This window comes from Fukomys damarensis, unplaced genomic scaffold (assembly GCF_012274545.1).
Source record: "Fukomys damarensis isolate Sample0158 unplaced genomic scaffold, DMR_v1.0_HiC HiC_scaffold_8, whole genome shotgun sequence".
In the NCBI taxonomy this organism is placed as follows: Eukaryota; Metazoa; Chordata; class Mammalia; order Rodentia; family Bathyergidae; genus Fukomys; species Fukomys damarensis.
Window position 1 is genome coordinate 7,063,799 of NW_022900920.1, and position 22,839 is coordinate 7,086,637.

Here is a 22,839-nt window from a genome sequence, read left to right on the forward strand (position 1 = left end):
CCGGATGACGTCATCCCCCTCCGCCTCCTCGGACAGCCCTTGCCGCGGGGGCTGCCGGGGGCGCGCCGCGCGCAGACTGAGTCTGCGTCAGCCACCTTGACCTCGGCAAGGACCCGCCACAAAGGGGACGCCTGAAGGCGGTGGGAAAGTGTGACCAAGCGCAGGTTGGCTCTTGGCCCTCCCTCGGGTGATCGGGCTTCTGCCCGGCGCTCCCTTCAGGATCAGTCTAGCTGATAGCCCTCTTCTCGGAGGTGCTCCACACTGGCCTCCCCTAGTTGTCACTCCTCTCCGGGCCAGTCTCGCCCCTTCTCTTTTAAACCAATGGAGGAGCGGGTCCTTTGCGGATCAACTAAAGGGACTGGTTGTTCCACCCGCTGCCTCACTCCTGCCCACTGGAGCCCAAGAGCTTGAAGAGCACTTGGTTCCAGCCCCTTGCCCGGAGCCTGTCAAATTGCTAGATCAGTCGTTCTTTGACGTCCTAGTGTAGTCCTAGGGAAACCATAGCCGACCATTTCATTTGTGCATGTACTTTTGTGGCTTATGGAGCGATCATTCCCTTACGGGTTTGATGTATCTGAAATCACAGCTTCTTTCAGGGATGTGAAACTATTGTATTGCACCGCTGGAAGACAGTTACTTCAAAACAAGAAATTTCACCACTCAGCTATTTATTGTTCGGCTTCTGGAACGTGCCACATACTGTTCATAACCCTGAGGATTCGGCGTTGAACAGAGCCAACACATGCTCTACCCTGGTGGAACTTTCCTCTCAGCAGAGGAGAGGCAATAAGGAAAAAAAAAAAAAAAAGACAAGTGGAAAGGAGAAAAATACAAACTAAGGAAGAAAGAAGAGGATCTGTAACAAGACAGTTGAGGTTTTAAACGGGTTGATTAGAGAAGACCTCAAGACAAGGGCACAGGCTATACAGGCAGCATCTGGGAAAGGTTGTGTCAGAAAATAGAGATAGCCAGTACAAAGGCAAGGGACAGGACTGCACCTGATGTGTTTGAGAGGCAGCAAGAAAGAGTGTGTGGTGTTGGGGCAGAATGCATGAAGGGGAAACTAGGGATAAGAGGAGAGGCAGGGAGGTAGGAGCAGGAGGACATACAGGAGGTACTCCAGGTGAGGTAGCTGGCTATGGGCCATGGGCAAGGCAGAGTCATGATACACTTGAGTTTTAACTGGGCCACTGTGGCGCCTCTGCTACTCCAAAGTCAGGGCCTCCAGGATTGGGGGTGGAATTGATGCAATGTGAGAGAAAGAGAACTCAAATATTTATTGACTGCATTGTCGTGATTGAAGCACCTAGAAGAATGGATTTCCAGGCCTCACGACAATGAATTATTCTATAAATGACAAATCCATTTGATTGATGTCCTTTTTAATTTTACTTCCTGCTGCATCTGTCCATTTCTTTTTTTTTTTCTCATTGAGTTTATTGGTACATTTTAGGTGTACAGTACAGTTACATTCATCATTAGGATCTTGTACCTTTACATGACAGGTCCTGGTTCTCATTTTTTCCCCATACCCCTACCCTCCCTTCATCCCCTCCTCCCTTCCTTATTTACAAAAACTTTATTTCCATGTTTTCATTTTCTCATATTTTTTCTTTTCCTTTATTCCTTTCCCCTACCCTTCCCACTTCCCCTACACCTTTAGCCTGTTTCTTCCTATTTCACATTGTCAATTATACCATTAGGATCTTATTTACGATTATAGTTTTTCACACCAGAGAAACTATTCAGTATTTACACATGTGTACTTATTTATTTCACTTAAGCTTATATCCCTAATATGCATCCATTTTCCTATGAATGACTCTCATTTCTCATTCTTTATGGCTGAGTAGTATTCATTTTATAGAAAAACCACATCTTCTTTATCCATACTCCAACTGATGGGCAAATGGGCTGTTTCCAAGTTTTAGCTATTACAAACTGCTGCTATAAACATAGGTGTGTTTAATTTTTTGACAATAGCTATTTAAAACTGGAGTAAGATGGGATCTCAATGTAGTTTTAATTTGTCTTTCTCTGATGGTTAAACATTTTTTTGTATATTTATTGACCATTTGTACTTCTTTTGAAAAATATCTATTCAGATTGTTTATCTCGATTGGATTATTATTATTTTTGTCAAATTTGCTGTTGTTGTCTCTTGGGTTTTTTAAATTGAGTTTATTGGTACATTTTAGGTATACAGTACAGTTTCATTCATTATTGGGATCTTGTACCTTTACATGACAGGTCTTGGTTCTCATTTTTTCCCCTTGTCCCTGCCCTCCTTTCACCCCCTCCTCTCCTCCCCTTTTCTCTTGGGTTTTTTGAAACAGGGTCTTATTATGAAGTCCAAACTGGCGTTGAACTCACTATGTAGTCAAGGCTTGCCTCAAACTCACAGTGCTTGTCCTGCCTCAGCTTTACAAATGCTGAGGTTACAGGTGTGTGCTACCTTGCATGGCATTTTTAAGTCATTTATAAATTCTGAATATTAATTTGGTCAAATGAATGCCTGACAAATATTTTTATTCCTCTCGGTAGGTTGTTTTCATTCTGTTCATTATTTCCTTCGTGCAGAAACTTTTTGGGGGGGGGTACCTGGGATTGACCTAGGGTCCTTATGCTTGCCATGCAGGTGGTGGAACCATTGAGCTAAATCCCCGGTCCTAGAAACTTTTTAATTTGAGGTAATCCCATCTGTCAATTCTTGTTTTTGTTTTCTGAGCTATTAGAGTTCTATTGAGGAAACTGTTGTTTGTGCCAGTATCTTGAAATAGATAGTGAAACCTTGTCTCAAAAAAGGAGGGAGGGGGGATTTAGCTAAAGCAGAACAAGGGGGGGGGAGAAATAGGGGGTCTAGTTTCAGCCTGTTATACATGTGGATATCCAGTTGTGTAAGTTAACTTTTTGTCACTGTAACAAAATATCTGCTAACGTCAACTAAAGCAGGAAAGGCTTATTTTGGCTCACTCTTTCAGAGCTTTAGTAGGATGGTTGCCTGGTTCCACTGCTGTGGGCAATGTGAGGCAGAGCATTGTGGAGGAAGGGCCTGTTGAGAGAGGATGCTCAGCTTATGGAAGCTGGGAAGCAGAGAGAGGGGAAAAAACCAACCAGGAAGGGGCCAGGAACAAAATATACCCTTCATAGTCATGACCCCCAGCAACCTGTTTTATCCAGTTATTGCCTAATCCTAATAAACCCATTGAATTATGAACTCACCAATGGATGAATCCCTTGGTAAAATTAGAGCTCTCATGAGCCAATCACTCCCTAAAAGCCCTATATCTGACCTATGCTGCAGTGGGGACCAAGCCCATAACACATGAATATCCAAACTGTAACACCAGTTTTCCCAGCACCATTTGTTGAGGAATCTGTCCTTTCTCCAAAGTATATTTTGGCTGAAGATGCATGGATTTATTTCCAAGACCTCTATTGTGTTGCATCGGTCTACATGTCTATTTTTATGTCAGTACCATTCTGTTTTTTTTTTTTTAAACAATATCCGTAGTGTGTTTTGAAATCAGGTATTACGATCTCTTCAACATTGCTATTTTTGCCCAGGATTGCTTTGTTTATTCAGAGTCTTTTTTGTATTTCCATATGAATATTAGGATTCCCCCTGCCTCCAGTTCTGTAAAATATGTCATTGGTATTTTGATGAGGATGCGCTGAATCTGTAGATCATGTTTGTTAGTGTGGCTACTTAACAATATTGATTCTCGAAAGCTATGAATATGGACAGTCTTCCTACTCCCCCACCCCCACCCCCCATACTGGGGAGCAAACCCAGGACCTTGTGCTTGCAAGGCAGGTGCAGCACCACTGAGCTAAATCTCTGGCCCAGGTCTTCCTAATTTTTTTTAGTCTTGTTCAGAATTTTTCTTCAGTGTTTTATAATTTTCATTGTAGGTGTATTTCACATCCTTAGATTTATTTCTAGGTGTTTGTTCATTTGGGGCTATTGTGAATGGGTTTTCTTTTCTGATTTCTTTCTTGGGGAATTTGTTATTGTTACCTAGAAATGGTACTGGTTTTTTAACCCTGATTTTGTCCTTGTTCATTTACTGATTTAGCTAATCAGATCTAAAGGCCTTTTGGTGGAATCTTTGAAATTTTTTTTTTTGTACTGGGGATTGGATTCGGGTCCTTGTGCTTGCAAGGCAGGCCACTGAACCCCTGAGCTATAAAATCCCTGGCCCTTCTTTGAAGTTTTAATGTATAAAATTATATTATCAGTTGCTGGGGATTAAGCTCGGTGGCAACATGCCCGCCTTGCAAGCCTAAGGTCCTGAGTTTGATCCCTGGTACTGGAAAAAATATATATTATCAGTAACCAGGGATAATATGACCTCTTCCTTTTCTATTTGTATACATTTTATTCCTTTCTCTTGCCTGATTTCTCTAAACTCTCTGTTACAATACTGAGTAAGAGTGGTGAAAATCGACTTCTTTGTCCTGTTCCTGATCTTATAGGAGGTGATTTCAAATTTTTCCCTCATGTAGTGTGATGCTGGGTATGTATGTTATATATAGTGTATTGAGATATGATCCTTCTACATCTAATTTATTCAGGAGTTTTATCATGAAGGAATGTTAAGTTTTATCAGAGGCTTTTTTGCATCTATTAAGATGATGATATGATTTTGAGAGGGTTGTTTTCATTTTTGGAGACAGGGTCTTGCTATGTAGCTCAGGCTGGCCGTGAACTCATGGCAGTCCTCCTCTTCAGCCTCCCGAGTGCTGAGATTGCAGGCATGCACCATCATTCTTAGAGATGCTATGATTTTTATCCTTGATTCTACTTATGAACTGTCTTATGTTTGTTAATTTGCATATTTTGAATCATTCTTATAACCCTAGAATGAAACAACTTAATCATGGTGTGTAATCTTTTTAATGTGCTGCTGAATTTGATTTGCGAATATTTTATTGAAAATTTTTGCATCTGTGGTTAACGGTTGGTCTGTATTGACCAACATCTGTGATGAACATGTAGTTATCTTTTGTGTGTGTTTTTGTCAGATTTTGGTAACAGAGTAACACTGGCTTCATAGAATGAGTTTGGGAGTGTTTCTTACCTTTCTCTTTTATGAAATACTTTTTGTGTCTTCAAATTTACAGTGGGCTTCTTGGGCTAAGGTATAGCTCAGCTGTAAAGTGCTTGCCTAACATGTGTAAAGCCCTAGGTTTGGTTTCCAGCACAAGAAGAAGAAAGCTGATTTCTCTTAAATATGTACTCGGATCTTGTTTATTTTATCCACCTTGTAAGTTTCTTTTAATTGATGTAGACATTATTATTGTTTTTCTTTGAGGCAGGGCCTTGTTATATAGTTCAAAGCTGGCTTCAAACTCTCTATGTAGCCCAGGTTGGCCTCAAACTTGTCACCCTCTCACCTCACTACTGAGTACTGGGATTACAGGTGTGTAGCACCACACCTGGTGTTTAATGTGCTTGTTAAAAGTTGTTCTACCATCTACCATATTTATTACCATTTTCTACTTATTGCTCTTTTTCATTGTTTCCTTTTTTTAAAAAAAAATCCACTCTTTTTCTGCCTTCTCTAGTTTTTTGTTTTGTTTTTGTTTTTTGAGATAAGGTCTCACTTTATAGTCCAGGCTGGCCTTGAACTCACGGCAGTCCTCCTGGCTCAGCCCCTCAAGTGCTGGGATTACAGGCATGTGCCACCATGTCTGGCTTCTAGTTTTAATTAGGCACTTTACATAATTCTATTTTTTCTTCTTTCTTACCACTTTAGTTCTTTTTTTTTTTACTTTTTAAATGGTTGCCCTTGAATTTATAATATACACTTAAAACTAAGCTGTTATCTTTTAAATAGCACTGTAGTACTTTCTAAGCAGTGTTTTATGTCTTAGAGTAATTTTAATTCTCTCCCATTTCTTATGACATTCCTGGGATTCATTATCCAAAAGCTATAATCTCTGATTACATTGTTGTTGTTGGTATTTTATTTTATTTTTATTTTTGTTTTTTTCAGTACTGGGGATCAAACTCAGGACGTTGCACTTGTGAGGCAGGCAGCAACACTACCGAGCTAAATCCCTGTCCCATGTTAGAATTTTAAATGGATAACTCTATTAGGTCATATAGGGATGAAAAATATAAAAGAATTTCACCTTTTGTTCCTTCTCTAATATTATTCCTTTCTTTATGTAGATTTGATTTTCTGATCTATATCATTTTCCCTCTCTCTGAAGAATTTCTTTCAACATTTCTTGCAAACCAGGTCTGCCAGTGATAAATTCCCTCAGTTTTAATTACCTGAAAAAGACTTTATTTCTTCTTCACCTTAGAGGAAGGAGGGAAAGGGAATATAAAAAGAATTAAGATGTGTTTTGTACATGTAGCAACCCCCTGTGATGAATGTAATCATTATGTACTACAAATATGTATTAAAATAAAAATAAAACTTTACAAAGCATAATTATGCTGGGAACAGAGCTTTATGTTGGGTAGGGATTTTTTCTCATCGATACTGTAAGTGTTTTACTACACTCTCATTTTGCTTGTGTGGTTCGGGAAGGGAGGTCTGGTGTTACTGTTATCCTTGTCCTAACTGCTTTTTACGCTTGATCTTAGCGAAAAGGCCGAGAGAAGTGATGTCCTAATTGCTTTTTACCTGTCAAGATTTGTTTGAGCTTCACTTTGTATTACTAGGCATAATGATTGTGTGTGTTTGAACCCCCTTCCGCCTACTGTTAGATGTTCTTTCCGTAGGTTTCTGGGTAGCTGGGAAATGACTTGGTAGACTGCTGGGCTTGGTCCATGGAGGATCCTCACCTAATTTCATGCCACTGAGACCCAGGATGGGTTTAACTCACTTTCTTTGTCTCCGTTTAACAAATGGAGAAGGAAGTCAAATATTGCCTGAGCACTGGAGCTAGAGAACCAACCTAATGGCTGTTTACCACCCAAGACTGTTCTCACTATGTGCTCGATCCCACTTGTTCGTGACACTGTACCACTTCCACTCTACCAACACATTCCTAGTTGTCATTCCATAATTAAGTTTCCAGTAGGTGGTAAATTAGGAGCAGGCTGGAGATCCTGTCTTTTTTTAATCAACACATGTTAGCACAGATAATGCCAGGTCTTCCCAGCTTTGCACATTTGGCCACTGAGGCCATATCCCCAGCCACATGGCCAAGCTGTATTGCCTACTGTGGTCTTCCTCAAACGTTGGGGAACCAGCTCCTGAACTGATAGGCACCTTTCTTTGGAACCCAACCAAGCCTAAGAGAGTGGAATGGACATTAGACTTCTACACAATGTTCTGTCAAACAAATAATTAAAATCATAGATCAAAAGCCCAGAAAGGGCTGGGGATTTAGCTCAGTGGTTCTGCCGCCTGCCTCACGAGCGCAAGGTCCCAACTTTGATCCCTGGTACCAAAAAAAAAAAAAGCCCAGAATAGTGTTCCAGACAAACAGGAACTTCCAGTCCATTGTATTTACCCTGTACCCCAACAGTGTTTTGCTAATGTCACATGCTCAGTAATCCATGAACTTCCTAGGTTGGGAGAATGAAGTGTGTGTGTCCTACGGACCCAATCAAGCATGCACGCACATAAGAGCCTCTTGTTGGGCAGAGGGCTGACTGCTAGCCACCCCCACCCCGCACCATTTCCCAGCATCTTAGCCAGCGCCTGTCGTAGTCTCTGTGCAGGGACCATGGGGAGCATTTTTAGTTATGTGGACACTTTTTATAACTCATCACACAGCCTTCTCAATTCTCATACATTTTAAAGTTATATGGTCAGTTGTATTTTCATAATATCATTTTGAAAGAAAAAAACTGATGCATTTCGATATTATAGACTTATCTATGATGGAAATATTTAAAAATTTTAATTTTTCCCTTTTATCAACTTTCCCAGTGACAGGAGTGGCTGCTTACTCCCACTATGCTCCCCTCTTTGCTTTCAGTGTTGCTGCTACCTGTGTTGTGGCAATGACTTCTCAGATTTTTAAATCCTTTGCTCTTTTCTCTCCCTCGTCAGGAACCTTGCTGCCCCTCCTGATTCTCGACTGTGCCTCCCTCCTCCAGTCAGAATTGTGAAGTCAGTGCTTTCCTGCAACTTGCGTGTGCGTCAGGAATGTTTAATTTTAGCTCATGGTTCTCAGCTCAGTGCAGGCAGATGAGTGTTCTTTTTGCATTAGAGATGAAACCATGAGCTCCCCCCTGCCTCAGTGCCTGAAGGGCATCATGGTCCTCAGGCTGTGGCCAAGATCCTTTTAGAACTCTCTATGGGAAGGTTTCAAATCTCCCTAGTGAGATGCAGAAAATTATAGAGCCTGTTAGATTTCAAGCTTTAGCTGTGTCCGTCCAAGAGGTCTTCCACCTTGTGAATTATTTTCTGGACTATAAATTGAGAAAACCAAGAGGGCGAACAGTGCAGTTGTAATGAGGTAGGATAGTGTATTCCATTATCAGCCAACTTGTTTGCTTCTTGGAATGAAATTGTGTTTTCAGGGAAGATACAAGTGCCAGAAAGGTGAAGATAAGCCGCAGGGTTTTGGTGTATGAAAACTTCTGGAGAGGCATGAGAGGAGGAGAGGAAAGTGGCAATGTGACAGTAGGAAAATGTGCTAGGTAGTTCTTCACAGGAAAGTTAACACCCTGCAGAAACCCTGTGCGATGAGCTTCATAAAGTTCTGGGGCTTGGTGGCCAAGGAGATATGAGGGAGGATCTCTAAGACCTGAAAGGAGAGTTCCAAGACTACAGAACCAGAGTCTAGGCCAACTTTATCAAGACCTCTGAGGGATATGGGTATTCCCTTCTGCAAAATGATAGTTGCATAGTGTAAATATTTAGGTAGACAGCTATGATTAAAGCAACTTCTAACTTCTATGGCATGTGTACACAATGAATAAACACAAATTGAATGGATATAATTTTGTAAATAATTTCCCTATACCAATAGTTATATGCAGCGTATGCTGGGAAAACATCTTCCATAGGAAAAAAATAAAAAGAAATCTTGTTGATCTGTACATCCCTGTCCAGCAGGAGCCCTGTCTTACACACAGTGCCCTGACTGTGGACAGACTTAGGAGCTAGATGGTTGGGCTCCAGCTCCATTCCATTCTCACGGAGCCTCAATTTACTCATCTATAAAATAGGCTCCCACGGTGGTTGTGAACCCTCCATATATATATATATATATCTGTATTATTCACATTCATGGTATCAGCATTGAAGAATAGAACTGAAGGCTGACTGGCTCTTAGTTTCCCACAGCATAGCAACAGGGATAATGGCCACATTTCTGAGATACTCAAAATGACCCCTGGAGCAGAGATTTGGAGCAGTTGATAGTTGGGTGAGGAAGTAAACTTTTCCTGTTTTTAGGATTCCTTGTGTGACCCTCCCGTCACACAGGCACATGGTGTTGGTGAGGACTATGTTGTATGCCGGGTGGATCCAGGCCCTCCTTCTAAGAAATGGAGTCACTGATGCTGTCCTCATAAACACAGGTGGCATCTGCCACAAGATGTGCCTTCTATTCATGGTTCTCCTGGCCACTTTTCTTCACTCATCTTTTGCAAGGCAGGTGGCGGAACCACTGAGCCAAATCCACAGCCTTCACTCATCTTTTGAAACCTGTGGCAAAGTCCTCCCTTCAGGAAACCAGTGCTCTTCTTCTCCCAATGTGCAGCAGGTGCCTGGGCAGGGGCCCAAAGCCCACACATTGGATACTAAGGCTCTAGGAAAGATTGACTCATGACTGCCTACATATTTTTGGTACTGGGGATCAAACTTGGGTCCTTGTGCTTGTGAGGCAGGTGGCAGAACTGCTGAGCTAAATCCCTGGCCCAGGATTAGCCCATGAATTGAAAGATCTAGGCTCCACATCCCAATCTAAGGCTTGTGGGGGCCGTAAGTTTTGGGGGAGCGAAATTGGGTCCTGTCTGCCTAGCTCTCCCCAGGTTGTAGGCAGCCTGTGAGGGCAGAGCCCACTGAAAGCACACAGGGTCCTGGCTCCTGGGCTTCCTTGGACTGCCTCCCAGGTAGGGCAAATGGTGCTTCAAGGTTAAGAAAAATGGTTAGAACTGAGGATGGATTTTAAAGCATATTGGGCTTTGGGAGGCATTCTGCATTTTTAGGGAGGCATCCCAGGTGGGTGTGAACCAGCACTTTAGTGGATGACACGAGATCAGATGTAATGCTACTGTCATGATGGGCAGGGTTCCCTGTGCCCTCAGTGGCATTAGGGATAGCTTTTCCTTTTGGGGCCTTTTGGAGCTTTGAATTTTGATTTTTCTCCTTTCAAAGAGTATTTACATAATCCACATGGAAAAGCCTTGCAATGCTTTAGGAAGCATTTGTTTAAGGTGTTTTGCTTCAGTGGCCAGCCTAATTCCTTCCCTGCAGATATTGCCAGTAGGTATGGGTGTAAGCCTGGGGACCTGGAGGATAGTGCCCCCACACTGGAAAGAAAGCAAAAGCAGGCTGCCAGCAGAAGGGGCACAGGGCAGCAGGGAGCTGATCTGGGACTTGGAGAGAGGGTGCAGAACTTCTCCAGTTCTAGACTGGAAAGGAGGCATAACTTCCCTGATCCCCCCAAATTAGAGAAGCTCAGGCCCCTGGGTTGGTAGGGGTGAGGTTGGGGGGGGCAGTGAGACCTCTCCGTATGTGGTTTGCTTCCCTCTCGACCCACCTGTGGGGGTCTTCTCAAGTCAGGGAGAAAGTTGCCACATCCCAATCCTTGGGCTCTCCAGGCATCACTCCACGCAGAGCAGCATGGTGAAAGGTTCTGTGCCCACCTTCCTTTCTACCCAGCTGCCCAGAGTGCTGCACTACTTGGCTCCTCTTGGGTGCTGCCTAGCACCCAAGGCCCTTCAGAGGTGGTCAAGATAATTTCTTGGAGTCCCTCTCACCACTCTGAACACAATGGTCCCTCAGATACAATATCCTTGGCAGTGTGGCTCCTGGACCGGAGCAGGGCTCCTTTACAAGGCATGATGTCCTGGGCTATAGCAGAAGCCTTCACTGGAATGCAAGGATCTTAATGCACAGGAGACCAAAGTCAAGAGAGCAAGTAACTAAATGGATGTGTATGTGCAATTGTCTGCAAATTACCTGACATTTGCCTTTCCTGGCAAAGGGTGTAGATAGGACCTAGAAAGGCCTGGGGTGGCTTCAGGGGCCTGAGTTCCAGTCAGCAGTCCCCTGTTGGTGCAGAGAACAATACAAAAGGGCATCAGCGTGGACACCCACAGCCCTTCCCATCTATCGCTCAGGGTGAGTGGCACCTTGAGCCCCCTCTGGGCGTGTCATCAGGGCAGGGCCATTATCACATCTGTGCTGACCATGCTGAGGCATTTCAAACTCTCACAAGGCCCCACAATGCTCACCAACAACAACTAAGCAGAAAAAAGGTAGAGTCCATATTTTATGAAGATTTTTATTACATTATGCACCAAATGGAGGGTACTCCTATTTCCACCCTCCACGTGAGGGGTCTTTGGGGATACTTGTGTGGGAATTCCTTCTCTTCTTCCAAGGATGATACTTATTCAGATTTCATGTTTATATTCACACACACACACACTCACACACACCCCCACACACACACTTGTGTGCACATGCATGGTCCTCAGACTTTCCAGTTATGCATAGAGAGGTTGTGTCTAGAGTACAATTAGTTTCAGACACAAGGAACACATAAACAGGGCTGGAGAGGTCAGTAGGGACAGAATGACACCCCGAATTCATATTCCCAAATTAGAACCTAGAAAAGCCTTTACGTTTTAGAGGTTCAAGTAGAGGCAGGTCCACTGGAAATGTCTGCTCTCAGCTACTGGCAACAGGTTCTGGGAAGGCCTTGGCCCCAGCTCTGCCATGAAATGAACAGGGAGGTACTTCATGCTTTCTCTGTCTCCCTTTCCTTGTCTGTGCATCAAGGATGAGCCTCTCCACTGCTGGTGGGACAGTGGCAGGGATTCTTCGGGGAAATTCATAGGTCTTCAGTGAGGCTTGGTGGTGATCCCCTCCCTACAGCTCACACAATCTGCCCTGAATGTGCTTGCCCAAACAAGCAGGTACTTGGAGATCCAGACCAGGCATACCTGTTCCTCTGCATCCAGGCAAGCTCTGTAACAGCTTTCTACACGTGTAGCACAAACTCATTGTCTTACAGTTCAGGAGTCTGAGGTGCAAAGCCAAGCTGTCAAGAGTCGGGTAGTGGGGTTGGGCAGCTTTGCCCCAAGCCTGTTTGTGAAACAAAGTAGATTCCGTGTACAGATAATCTAGGCCAGACGAACCAAGGCAGTCTGTGCTAGATACAGGACAAGCTGGTCTTGGCAGCAAGTCTTCTTGGAGCAAGACTGGGTGTGCTCCTGGGTGTCACACCTATTCTGCAGGCTCCCTCCTTGGTGTAGACTACCTCTGTGACACGTGCTTGCCTCCTACCAGCCCTTCCCAGCCAAGGTGAGCTCCAGCGCTGGCAGGAGAAGCATATAATTTAATGACAGCTGTGAAGTCTACACTTGGGTAAAGTAGTGCCACTATGTAACAGCTTCCAGAAGTCACTTCTGGCCCTCTGTTTGGCTCTTCAGTGCTCGATGCATGTGCATCTGTGTTTCATGGTCATACCCATGCCCGGGGTTGTTCTGGTACCTGTTCTGCGCCACTAGGTCTTGACTCCAGGTTCAGTAATTCTGGGGAAGCCTAGAACCTCCTGTGTGGCATGCTCTTCATTACAGTTGCCTGTTGTCCTATACCATGGAGTAGTTTGCTCCCATCTGCAGCTTGGGCTGATACAACAAAGCCTTTGGAAACAAAGCCTTTGGAAAGCACACCAGCTTTGCATGCACAGACCCACCCGGTAAACAGGAAGGCAGGGTTTCGAGGTATGAGGTGGAGGTGGGAGAACTGGGGGTCCCCAAGAGCTCTGTATTAGGTGCCTGGCTGCCTCTGTTTATCTGGTAGCTCCTGTCACAGCTGCAGCTGTGGGAGTTACTTCCACATAGATGTCTTTGCATGTACAAACTAACACAAGTACTAAAACAATGTTTTGCATGGGGAATGAGCTTGGTAGAGAAAGTCCTTGGTAGAGAAAAACTCACATGCACTCCACGTAACTTCTAGTTGTGGTCTTTATCTCTTGCCATAATGGCTCCTGTGAATGTCTAGCATGTGGCTGACCCTGGGGCATGAAGGAGCATGGTGTAAAACACATGTGTAACTCCTGATATTTGTGCTCTCTGCCACCCAGGCTGTGCTGCTGATAGGGTCACGGGCTTGTCAGGCTGTGGTGGGGGTTTGAGTTACATGGGCTTTGGGCTGGCAGAACCAGCCAGTCAGTGACTCTGGGCACCTGCTGCTTCTTGGGCTTTACATTCTTCATTTGTCAAATTAAGGATTGAGACAATTTAAGATGGCAGGAATAGCTTGGGATAACTTGGGCTAATTTGGGATAACTTGGTGTGACTTGGAATAAATTGGGTTGTCTTGAATAACTGAGGATAACTTGGGATGCCTTGGCTTAGGATAACTTGGAATAATTTGGGATGCATTGGGATTACTTGAGATAACTTGGAATATATTGGGATTGATTGGGATAGTTTGTGATTGCTTGCCTGGAATAATTTGTGTTGGCTTAACATAGCTTGAGATAACTTGGAATGACTATGTTATAACTGGAGATAACCTAGGATAATTTAGAGTGGCATAAAATAACTTGGGATGGTTTGGGATTTCTGGGGAGAACTTGGGATAACGTGTCTTGGGATAATCTGGGGTAGTTTGGGTAACCTGTGGTAACTTGAGATGGCCTGAGATAGCTTATGCAATACAGGAATGAGGCTTGGTAAGTGTGAGATTCAAGTCCAAGACTAGAGGCCTCTTACCCCAGAGCTCACCTTTCTGCCTCCATCTGTTTGTGACAGTAAACAGAGAAAGATGAGCGGGGCACAGCCTGTGGGCAGAATTCAGAGGCCTTTCTCTATGGGTGGAGGGGTTGCCTGAGTTGCTGAGAGAGGATCATAGCGGACAGTGGAGGGTCTGGCTATCCATTGCCCTTGGACAATGATCTGGCAGCAGAGTTGTCCTCCACACCTGAAGCAGACACCTGATAAGGACCAGGGCCTTCACCTGAGAAAGGGAAGGGCCTGCTGACCAGCCTGGGTGGTACATCAAGATATAGGATCCTGGGAGGGGGCAGTACTGCCTTTGAGACTGTGTGGTCAGGGTATGTGAGAGAACATAGGCCAGAGGTGGATTAACAGGAAGGGGCTCTTGACAAGCCAGTGAGTTGGGCAGGGTAAGGATGACTCTGTTCTTGCAGAGCTCAGAGAGCTTGGTGACTTGGCATGGGTCACACAGCTCATGAATGACAAAGAATAGTTCTTTGGACTGGAACAATGCTGCTTTCTACTGATTCCTCTTCTAGTCTCTGTTCACACCCAAATCTGGCCATTTCTCAGACTCATTTGGGGCTTAAAAAATAGATTCTGGGTGCTATTCCCATAATTTGCTGATTGGGGGATAAAAGGGATTGGGTCTTTAAGAAAACTTTCCTGGTGATTTTATTGCCCAGGCATGAGGTTAGCAGTGGGGACTAAAGATGAACAATTGTTGGGGGAGGCAAAGGAAGGTCCGGGCCAGGCAATCCTTGGGCAGGGTGCATTCTGCCCTAGGTTAAGTGGGTGGTGCTGTGAACTCTGCAAATGTGCAGCTGTGCCTTTTCCTTCCTTCCATTTGCATTTCATTGTTCTGGGAAGATTCTTTGCAAAGTTCTTCTGTGCTTGGCCAAACTTATGGGAAAATATATTTCTAGCCCCTACACTAGGGCTGGGAGTTCTGGGTTGGTGGGAGCTGCTGCTAATGGCTTGAATAGTGCCTGATTTGTTTTAACCAGACATCTACATAAAACACAGGTTCAGAAATAACTATCACAGGGAAGATGATTTTTTTTTTTTTTTGTACTTGGAATTTAATCCAGGGACTTCACACTGAACTATATCCTGGTCTTTTAAAAAGTTTTTATTTTGAGACAGGGTCTCCCTAGGTCATTAAGTTATCCTGGCTGGGCTCAAATTCGCCATTCTCCTACCTTAGCCTCCCAGAGTGCTAGGACTACAGGTGTGCACTACCACACCTGGTTTAGAAAGACTTTAAAAATAATATTCACAGATCATCAGAAACAGGAGGCAGGACTACCAGGAAGTGCTGCACAGGAATACTAGGGAAATGAGGAAGCAGAAGGAGTGGGGAAATGTGGAGAGTGTCTCTTTTGGCTTCTATGGGAAGGGACAGGTGGGGTGAGGCAAGAGGCTTAGGATTGGCTAGTTGGAATCATTTCGGGGCCGCTGAGGCGTGGGGGATACCGGGGTCATCTGGTACCTAGCCCCTAGGTAACAGGGAAGGCGAATGTTAGCCTAGAGTAGTTCAGAAGGCTCCCATTAGTGGGTTTGCCTATGAAAGTCCTCCTTGAGAGTGAATTTTCTAGGAATTGGCTAGCTCTAGGAGGAGCCATTCCTTTGGGGTCAGCAAGGGCCCAATGTCACAGCAACAGACACAGAAACAATCAATGTGCTTATTATACTACAAATTGGAGAAGGCAGCTAGCTGGACCTGTAGGGTGGCTCTGGAACAAGCAGTTGGGACAGCTAAGATGCAGGATGTCCTCTCTGGGGTTGCCCTTTGTTTCCCTCAGGGCTGAGCCCTTAGTCACCCAGGAGAAGCCATCCTTGCAAGGGCACCAGTCCAGCAGCTGACCAGCTAGGTGCTCTCAGTAGTCTGGCTGCAGTGGGGTGGCCACTGGATCTGGGAAGGACTTCCAGGGCTCCCAATATGGGAAGTGTTTTGTTTTCCTTTTTCTTTAATTAACCTATTTTAAATAAATAAAACAGAGGCACATAGAACCACACAAGACAAATGTGCAGTTTACTGAGTTATTTAGGCAAATACTTTTGTTATATCATCCTTGGTCAAGGGAGCATGTTGGGCCTCCCCAGAAGTGGACTCACAGGACAGTGCACATACTCCTCTGTCTCCTGGAAAATGACAGCCAGGTCCAGAATTTCCATCAGATGCCACTAGTCTCTTTGGGTGGAGGCTCTTGGTGTCTGGCCACCACCCTCTTCTCTGATGTGAACAGCTAGAGGCTCAGGACCCAGGGTCACTCATCCCTAGGACTGAAAAGTGACAGGTCCTGCCATTAATTTTTATATATTAGCTGAGATGGTTTTATTTATTATTTTATTCTGTTGCAATTATGGGAATGGAACCCAGACCCTTGTGCATACAAGGCAATTTTTCTACCACTGAACTACATTCACCTGAAATAGTCTTATTGAAGATGTTCCTCTCATTGTAATTGGATTGCTTGGTGGTCCAGTTCACAGAAAAGGTGGGGTAAATGCTTGGTTCCTTTTTTTGTGGGGGGAGTACTGGGGATAGAAGTTGGACCCTTGTGCTTGTGAGGCCAGCACCAGAACCACGGAGCTAAATCCCCGGCCCAAATGCTTGGTTCTTTATTTGGCAGTTTTCAAGATAATAAATTGTTCCCTATTGTGTTCATCAGCTTTCTGTCACTGAGACCAAAGGCCTAAATAAACAACTTGAAGGCAGAAAGATTTCTTTTGGCTCATAATTTCAGAGGTTGCAGTCCATGGTCAGCTGGTTCCACTGCTGTGGGCCTAGGTGAGGCAGATCATGGTATAAGGTCATAGCCTCACCCCATGGCAGTCAGGAAATGGGGAGAGAAAGAGCCAGAGAGGTAGGGGCTGGTGACCAGATATAGTCCCCAAAGTCACACCCCCACTACTCACCCCCTTCCACAGGCTCTGTCTCCTCTTTTTGTCACCTCCTAATAGTGCCATCAAATTATAGTTCCATCAGTGGATTGATTCACTGATGAGGTTAGAGGTCTCATGATCATTCAACTTCCAGAAGCCTAGACCCTGAACACCTGAGCTTTATGGGGGACATTTTAGTTCTAACTCATCACACCTATTATCCTGTAAAGGTGACCAAGTTTTAAAATATATATTATTATGAATTATGAATGGCTACATTCAAGCACATTTGCCCATGTTCAATTCATTGCCATTGTCTGTTTACTGGGGCTCATGGGTAGAGCTCGTATTCTTCTCACCCAGTCCTGACAATTTTGGATCACCTCTTGCCATGTGTATGGCAGGAAGCCCCAAGCCCATTTGTTCGTGTCCTGACCTAGTCCTGGAACCAGCTACTTCTTTGAGAATCCGTGATCTTTTTCAGTGGGAAATGGCCTTTCAAGATCATGATGTAGATGAAAAGGGTGCTGATGGTTATGGTCTTGTTATTGCATCTGGGTCTTTTGGTAGACAGAGATGAGATCTATTTAAGACAAACTACTTCTTGAGATCATGCTGATTCTTCCAGTTTGAATCAAGCCTCTTCCCTCTTCCATTCATTTCACCTTTGTTCCATACCCAAATCTTGGTTTTCAGGGACTACAGGGATGACAGACCTAGAGTTATTTACTTTATCCATTATTATCACTCATTTGCTTGACTCCATGCTGCACCCATGTGGTCTTAAAATATGCAACAATAATGGTGCCAACCATTAGCAATAATGTCAATCACTGTAGTATCAGTTAACAACCATTGGCATCTGTTGTTGATTTCTCTCCTGTCCTTTCCAACTGCACTCGCCTTAGTTTGACACAGCAATACATCCTATACTCATCTCAAGTCTTCATGCCCCAATCACTTTGACTCTGGAAGCTTGTTCTCAAGTAGATACCTCGGGGAGGCTTCAGGGAAACAATATTTCATGAGCTCTTGCATTTTGAAAATTGTTTGGTCTTTGATGCTTGAAATTGGCTCTGCTGTATGTAGAGTTCTTAATTCAAGTTTCTCTTCAGTGTCTTTTTATTTTTGGTGGAAGGAGGTTTGAGACAGGACCCTTCCCTGGAAGAGTATGGCCCCTCCGGAAGGAAGGTGGTAGAGGGAGAACACAGAAAGACAAGATGGCTCAGTTAGTTCCTAGATATGTATGTGTAGTTCTAGCACTATTCTGTAACACAGATCATACTCAATCAGGCTGTAGTATGTTAGTGTGTCCATTTATGGGAGATAAAGATACAAAAATTTTACAAAAGGCAAAACCCTCCATATTCAGGGTTCAGTCTTTTGGGTATTAACCCACTGAGCCCCATGCCAGCACAGATAAATGCTACTTCCTTGAGAAAGCCTTGATGTCCCATCTCTCTCTGTGAGACTCCCTACTACATTGCTATATAGCCAAGCCTGGCCTTGAGCTCATAACAATGCACTTGTCTCAGCCTCCTGAGTACTGGGATTACAGACCATCGTGCCCGGCTCCTCTCTTTTCCTCCCTCCCTTCCTCCCTCCATTCCATTCTTCCTTTCTGCCTCTCCCTGCCTCCCCTTTCTTTCTCTCTTCGTTTTCTTTCTTTCTTTTTTGGATTAAACCCAAGAGCTTGTGCTTGCAAGGTAGACACAGTGCCACTGAGCTACATCCCTGGCCCTCCGCCTGTTTCTTAAATGGGCTACTCCATCTTCCTCTGACATCAACTGCTGATGCTGAAAAGTCTGAGAAGAATGTAAGTTTCATTCCCTTGTTAATCTGTTAGGTTTTTTTGTCTATATGCCAAAAGATCTTTTTCCAAAAAAAATTTAAATTCAGTAATTTTGCTAGAACATGTCTTTTATCAGTTATTCTGGATCAATATCAGGTATAATATTATTAACGTACTTTCAAGTCTTTTTTCATTTCAGGAAATTTGTCTTGAATTATAATTTTATGTGCTTGTTTTATATCCATCCTTGCTTTGTTTTTCTTCTTCAAAGACTCTTATGATCTGTATGTTGGATCTTTGTTCCCTATCTTACTTGCCAGTGTTTTCTCCTGAATTTAATTTAATTTCATTCCTCTCCTTCTCTCTCCCTCCCTTCCTTTCCTTCCTTCCTCCTTCCTCCCTTGCTCTGCTTTTTTGTGATTTAAAAAAGTTCTACTCAATTTTTACCTCTTTTTCCTGTCCAGGTATTATCTGTTACAGTTATTCTTTTTTTTTTTGCACCGAGGATCAACTTGGGACCTTGCACTTATAAGGCAGGTGGTGGAACCACTGAGCTAAATCCCCAACCCTGTTAGTTATTCTTATGTTCTCTCTAATTTAGTTTTCATTTATGAAGTGAGTATTAAACTTTATCTAATTATCTTCTGAGACCTGTTGGCTCATTTCTGAGTTTTTCTGACTCTGATTTATGGCATTCTTTCATGTGTTAGGTAATTTTCTTAGTCTTGTTGGCTAGTTGTGAAATAGTAGGTTATAATTTGACTCCTCAGTGCCCTTGTCTTTCTGGAATGCTTTCATCATCAATGGGGCTGTAATTCTTGTCCTCATTCTTTTTTTCTTATGACAACTTTAGATAGGATTTGACCTTGATAGCTTTCTATTCATTATATCATCATTATTGCAGTACAGAGATTAAACCCAGGGCCACTCTAGTACTAAGTTACATTGTTATATTTTTTATTTTGAGACAGGGTCTTGCTTAGTTACCCAGGCTGGCCTCAAAATTGTGAACTTCCCTGCCTCAGCCTCTTGAATAGCTGAGATTAGAGGTATGCTCCACCACACCAGCTATTTTATTTTGGATTGAACAACATCCAGCTATTTTATTTTATTTTGGATTCAACATACTAAACAAGTGTTCTACCACTGAGTGGCACCTCCATCCTCTATTGTTTATTTTAATGTGAAATAAGTTTTCCTGAATTTTTAGGAGCTGGGCCTTTGGATAGCACCTTTCCCTTTTAGACAGTGTTCCTGCCTTTGCTCTCTTTCTCTGTTATCTGTACTTCCTCTTTTGTCTCTGTTGTCCTTTATTCCTGGCACTTTCTCCTAAGTATGTGTCTCATATTGACCGGAAGCCTCTGTGGGTCACTTCCAGAGGACCTGGGCCATAGTGCTCCAGCTCCTTTGTCCTTGCAGTGGTCTGCCACGGAGCCCTCTCTCTTTAGGGCAGGCCACCCCCCCACTAGCTTCTATGCTGTTCCCAGAGTGGCCCTCTGAGCTTTCAAGTAGGTACACTCTCATCATTTGGGTTCTCTTTCCCCAGGTCTGTGAGGTCCCTGTTGATCTCCTTTGCTTCTTCCTTACAGCTGTTTTCCAGACTGATGGTAGCTGTTCCCACTGGCTTATATCTTGAGGACTGCAGAAGTTTGTGCCCAACCTAGTTTGTTGTAAATGTTGTTTAAGGGTTTTTGGTCTCTCATTGTGATTCTGCCAGAGACTCCTGGTAAGTCTCTAGTCCCGACCTGCCCAGTGTGCGATGTAGGCCTGAGAAAAAAATACGCTGAGACAGAACTAAGACAGAGAGAGTGGGTGGCCAGGACGACCAACGCTGGTGCAACCAACAAAGGCCCTGATCAGTCCCAGGCACTGAGTTTTATTGGCAATCAATTGGGGTAAAGGCAATGTGTGGTTTCCATGGAAATTAATGTAAACGAGGCTCATAAAGTACAATAAAAAGTATTCTTTTTTTTGAGACAGGGTCTCACTACGTAGTTGAGACTGACCTGGAACTCACTATGTAGCCCAGGCTGGTCTCGAACTCACAGCGATCTTCCTGCCTCAGCCTTCCGACTGCTGGGATAACAGGTGTGTGCCACCACGCCTGATGAGAAAAAGCATTCTTGAATTAGGAATAGAATAGACAAAATATATGGTTGTATTTAGAGCACTGTCCTTCTAGTCAGAAGGTTTTAGTTGTGGGAATGGAATTTGTGTGCTAGTACCTTGGCAGGTAGGCTTCAGCCAGACTTACTTCTATAAATAAGTCAGTTATGGGGTTAACTCCTTACAGCCTGCCTTGGGCATAATCCACATTATGGTCCTCTGCACGGTTCCTTGTTTTGTTTTAATGCAGGGTCTGACAGGTCCGAAGACTGAGTCTCCCTCGCTGTTGTCATCTCACCAGTGTCCCCCGCTGTCAGCCTCCACCTTCTCTCTGCTGTTTGCTCCAGGTCTACGGTTGTCTTCCTCCTTTGTCTTGTACTGGTGTGGTGTCATTCTCCTGGGGGCCTGGGCTTTCCTCTCCATCACCCACAGCCATCTCTTCTCTCAGGGTTCTGTCCTGTCTCCTCAGGGATTTCATTCAGGCCTTCCTCCACTCTGTTCCGCTGCTCTCTCTCACGATTTCTTTGAGATTATCCTGGGTGGGCTCATCTGTCCTAGGCCATGGCAGAGGTCACTGGCAGCCTCCGGATTTGCTGCGGCAGGACACCACACCTGGCCCAATGGCCAGTGGGAGGTGCGTCTGTATGCGGGTCCTCTGTGATGAAACACTGTCCAGTTCAATCCTTCCACCCCGAGAAGGGGCTGTTCTTATGGAAGAGTGGAGACTGAAGGTTGTGCTGATCCATCAGAGGTCAGTATGGCCCATCATGAAGTTCTCAGCCCAGTACCCTGTGCATCTTTGGGACATGAGGCCCAGCTGCCAAGGCCTTTGGCATCTTTATGATGCCCTTGCTGTCCAAAGTACAAATTCCTCTCTGTAGCCACCAGGGAATGGCTCAGAGCAGCGCCCCAATTTCCCAGATGATTTTAATAGCCAATAGAGATTGAGAACCACACACTTAGCAAACATGGTACATCTGAAGTCAAGGCCCTTGCAATTTCTCATCTGAACCCTACCTGAGTTTGGTTTCTTTTTATGGTTTATGGGGCTCCTGGTAGCCCTGCCCCTCCTCCCAAGTCTCACAGTTGGTGGTCTGAGCTGTACCTGTCCTACCTCTATCTCCCATGTGCTTTTTGACTTTATTACTTTTCTCTTTTTCCTGGGATTCTGCCCCTTCTCTGCCATTCTGCCGCATTTCTCGGCAGCCTCTGGTGCCAGGGCTGTCCCCAGACTGGGAGTTCAGTTCTCTGGCTAAAATGTTATGGTGGCAACCATGAGTAATTAAAGAAGCGAATACTATGTGTCTGGTTCCAGGTTAATAATGGTGAGTGAAACAGATCCAGTCCCTGTGCACACGGAGCTCATGCAGCAGGAAGTCACCTTGATGCCATTTCTCTCTGTGTGCTGTGCAAGTGGGGAGATGGTGAAGTAGGCTGTGGGAAGGATGCAGAAAGGTGGGTGCTGAAGCTCCCAGGAGAGAGTCAGCTGACTAGGTGGATGATAGGAAGTCAAGGGGGGTTCAGGACGGCTGGAGATGATGCAAGTTTCTAGCCCAAGGGACAAAGAGCAGGGGGGCTCTGAAGGAGGAGTGAGGTAGGTATGACCCTGAGAGAAAGTATATTTAGTGGGGAGCAGCAAGAACCAGCACAGATGTAGGTAAACCCTTTGCCAACCAGCTCTTTGCTGCAAGGGGGAGTGGCAGTCAGAGCCACCTGCAAGGACCCCTGAAAGCTTCCACCTGGACCCCTGGGGTTGAACTCATGATAGAGGAAATCCTATTATCCAGCTGTTCCTGCAAGACTTCCGTGGGGGTGGGATTCACAAATAATACCAGGTCATCCTGACCCACCTGTGCTGGGCAGGGCACTTCCTGCTGAGGACTGGGTGACTGTCCCCCCTTTTCAAGTTAACACTGAAGGAAGGAGAGCTCATCTGGGGGTACTTCCCTAAGACTGTAGCATGCCCTTCTCCCTGTACCTTGTGGTGCACCTGTGGGTCTAGATTTGGCCCAGACCCTTCCCTGTCCACTCATAAGATCCAGTCACCCACTGACCAGGCAAATTTTGTCCTCTATTCCACCCTGAGAAGCTGGGGAGCCTGATGGCAGAGGACTCTTGGAGAGCAATGGGCTCTGTCCCCAGACACAATGCAACACATGTGATGTAAATG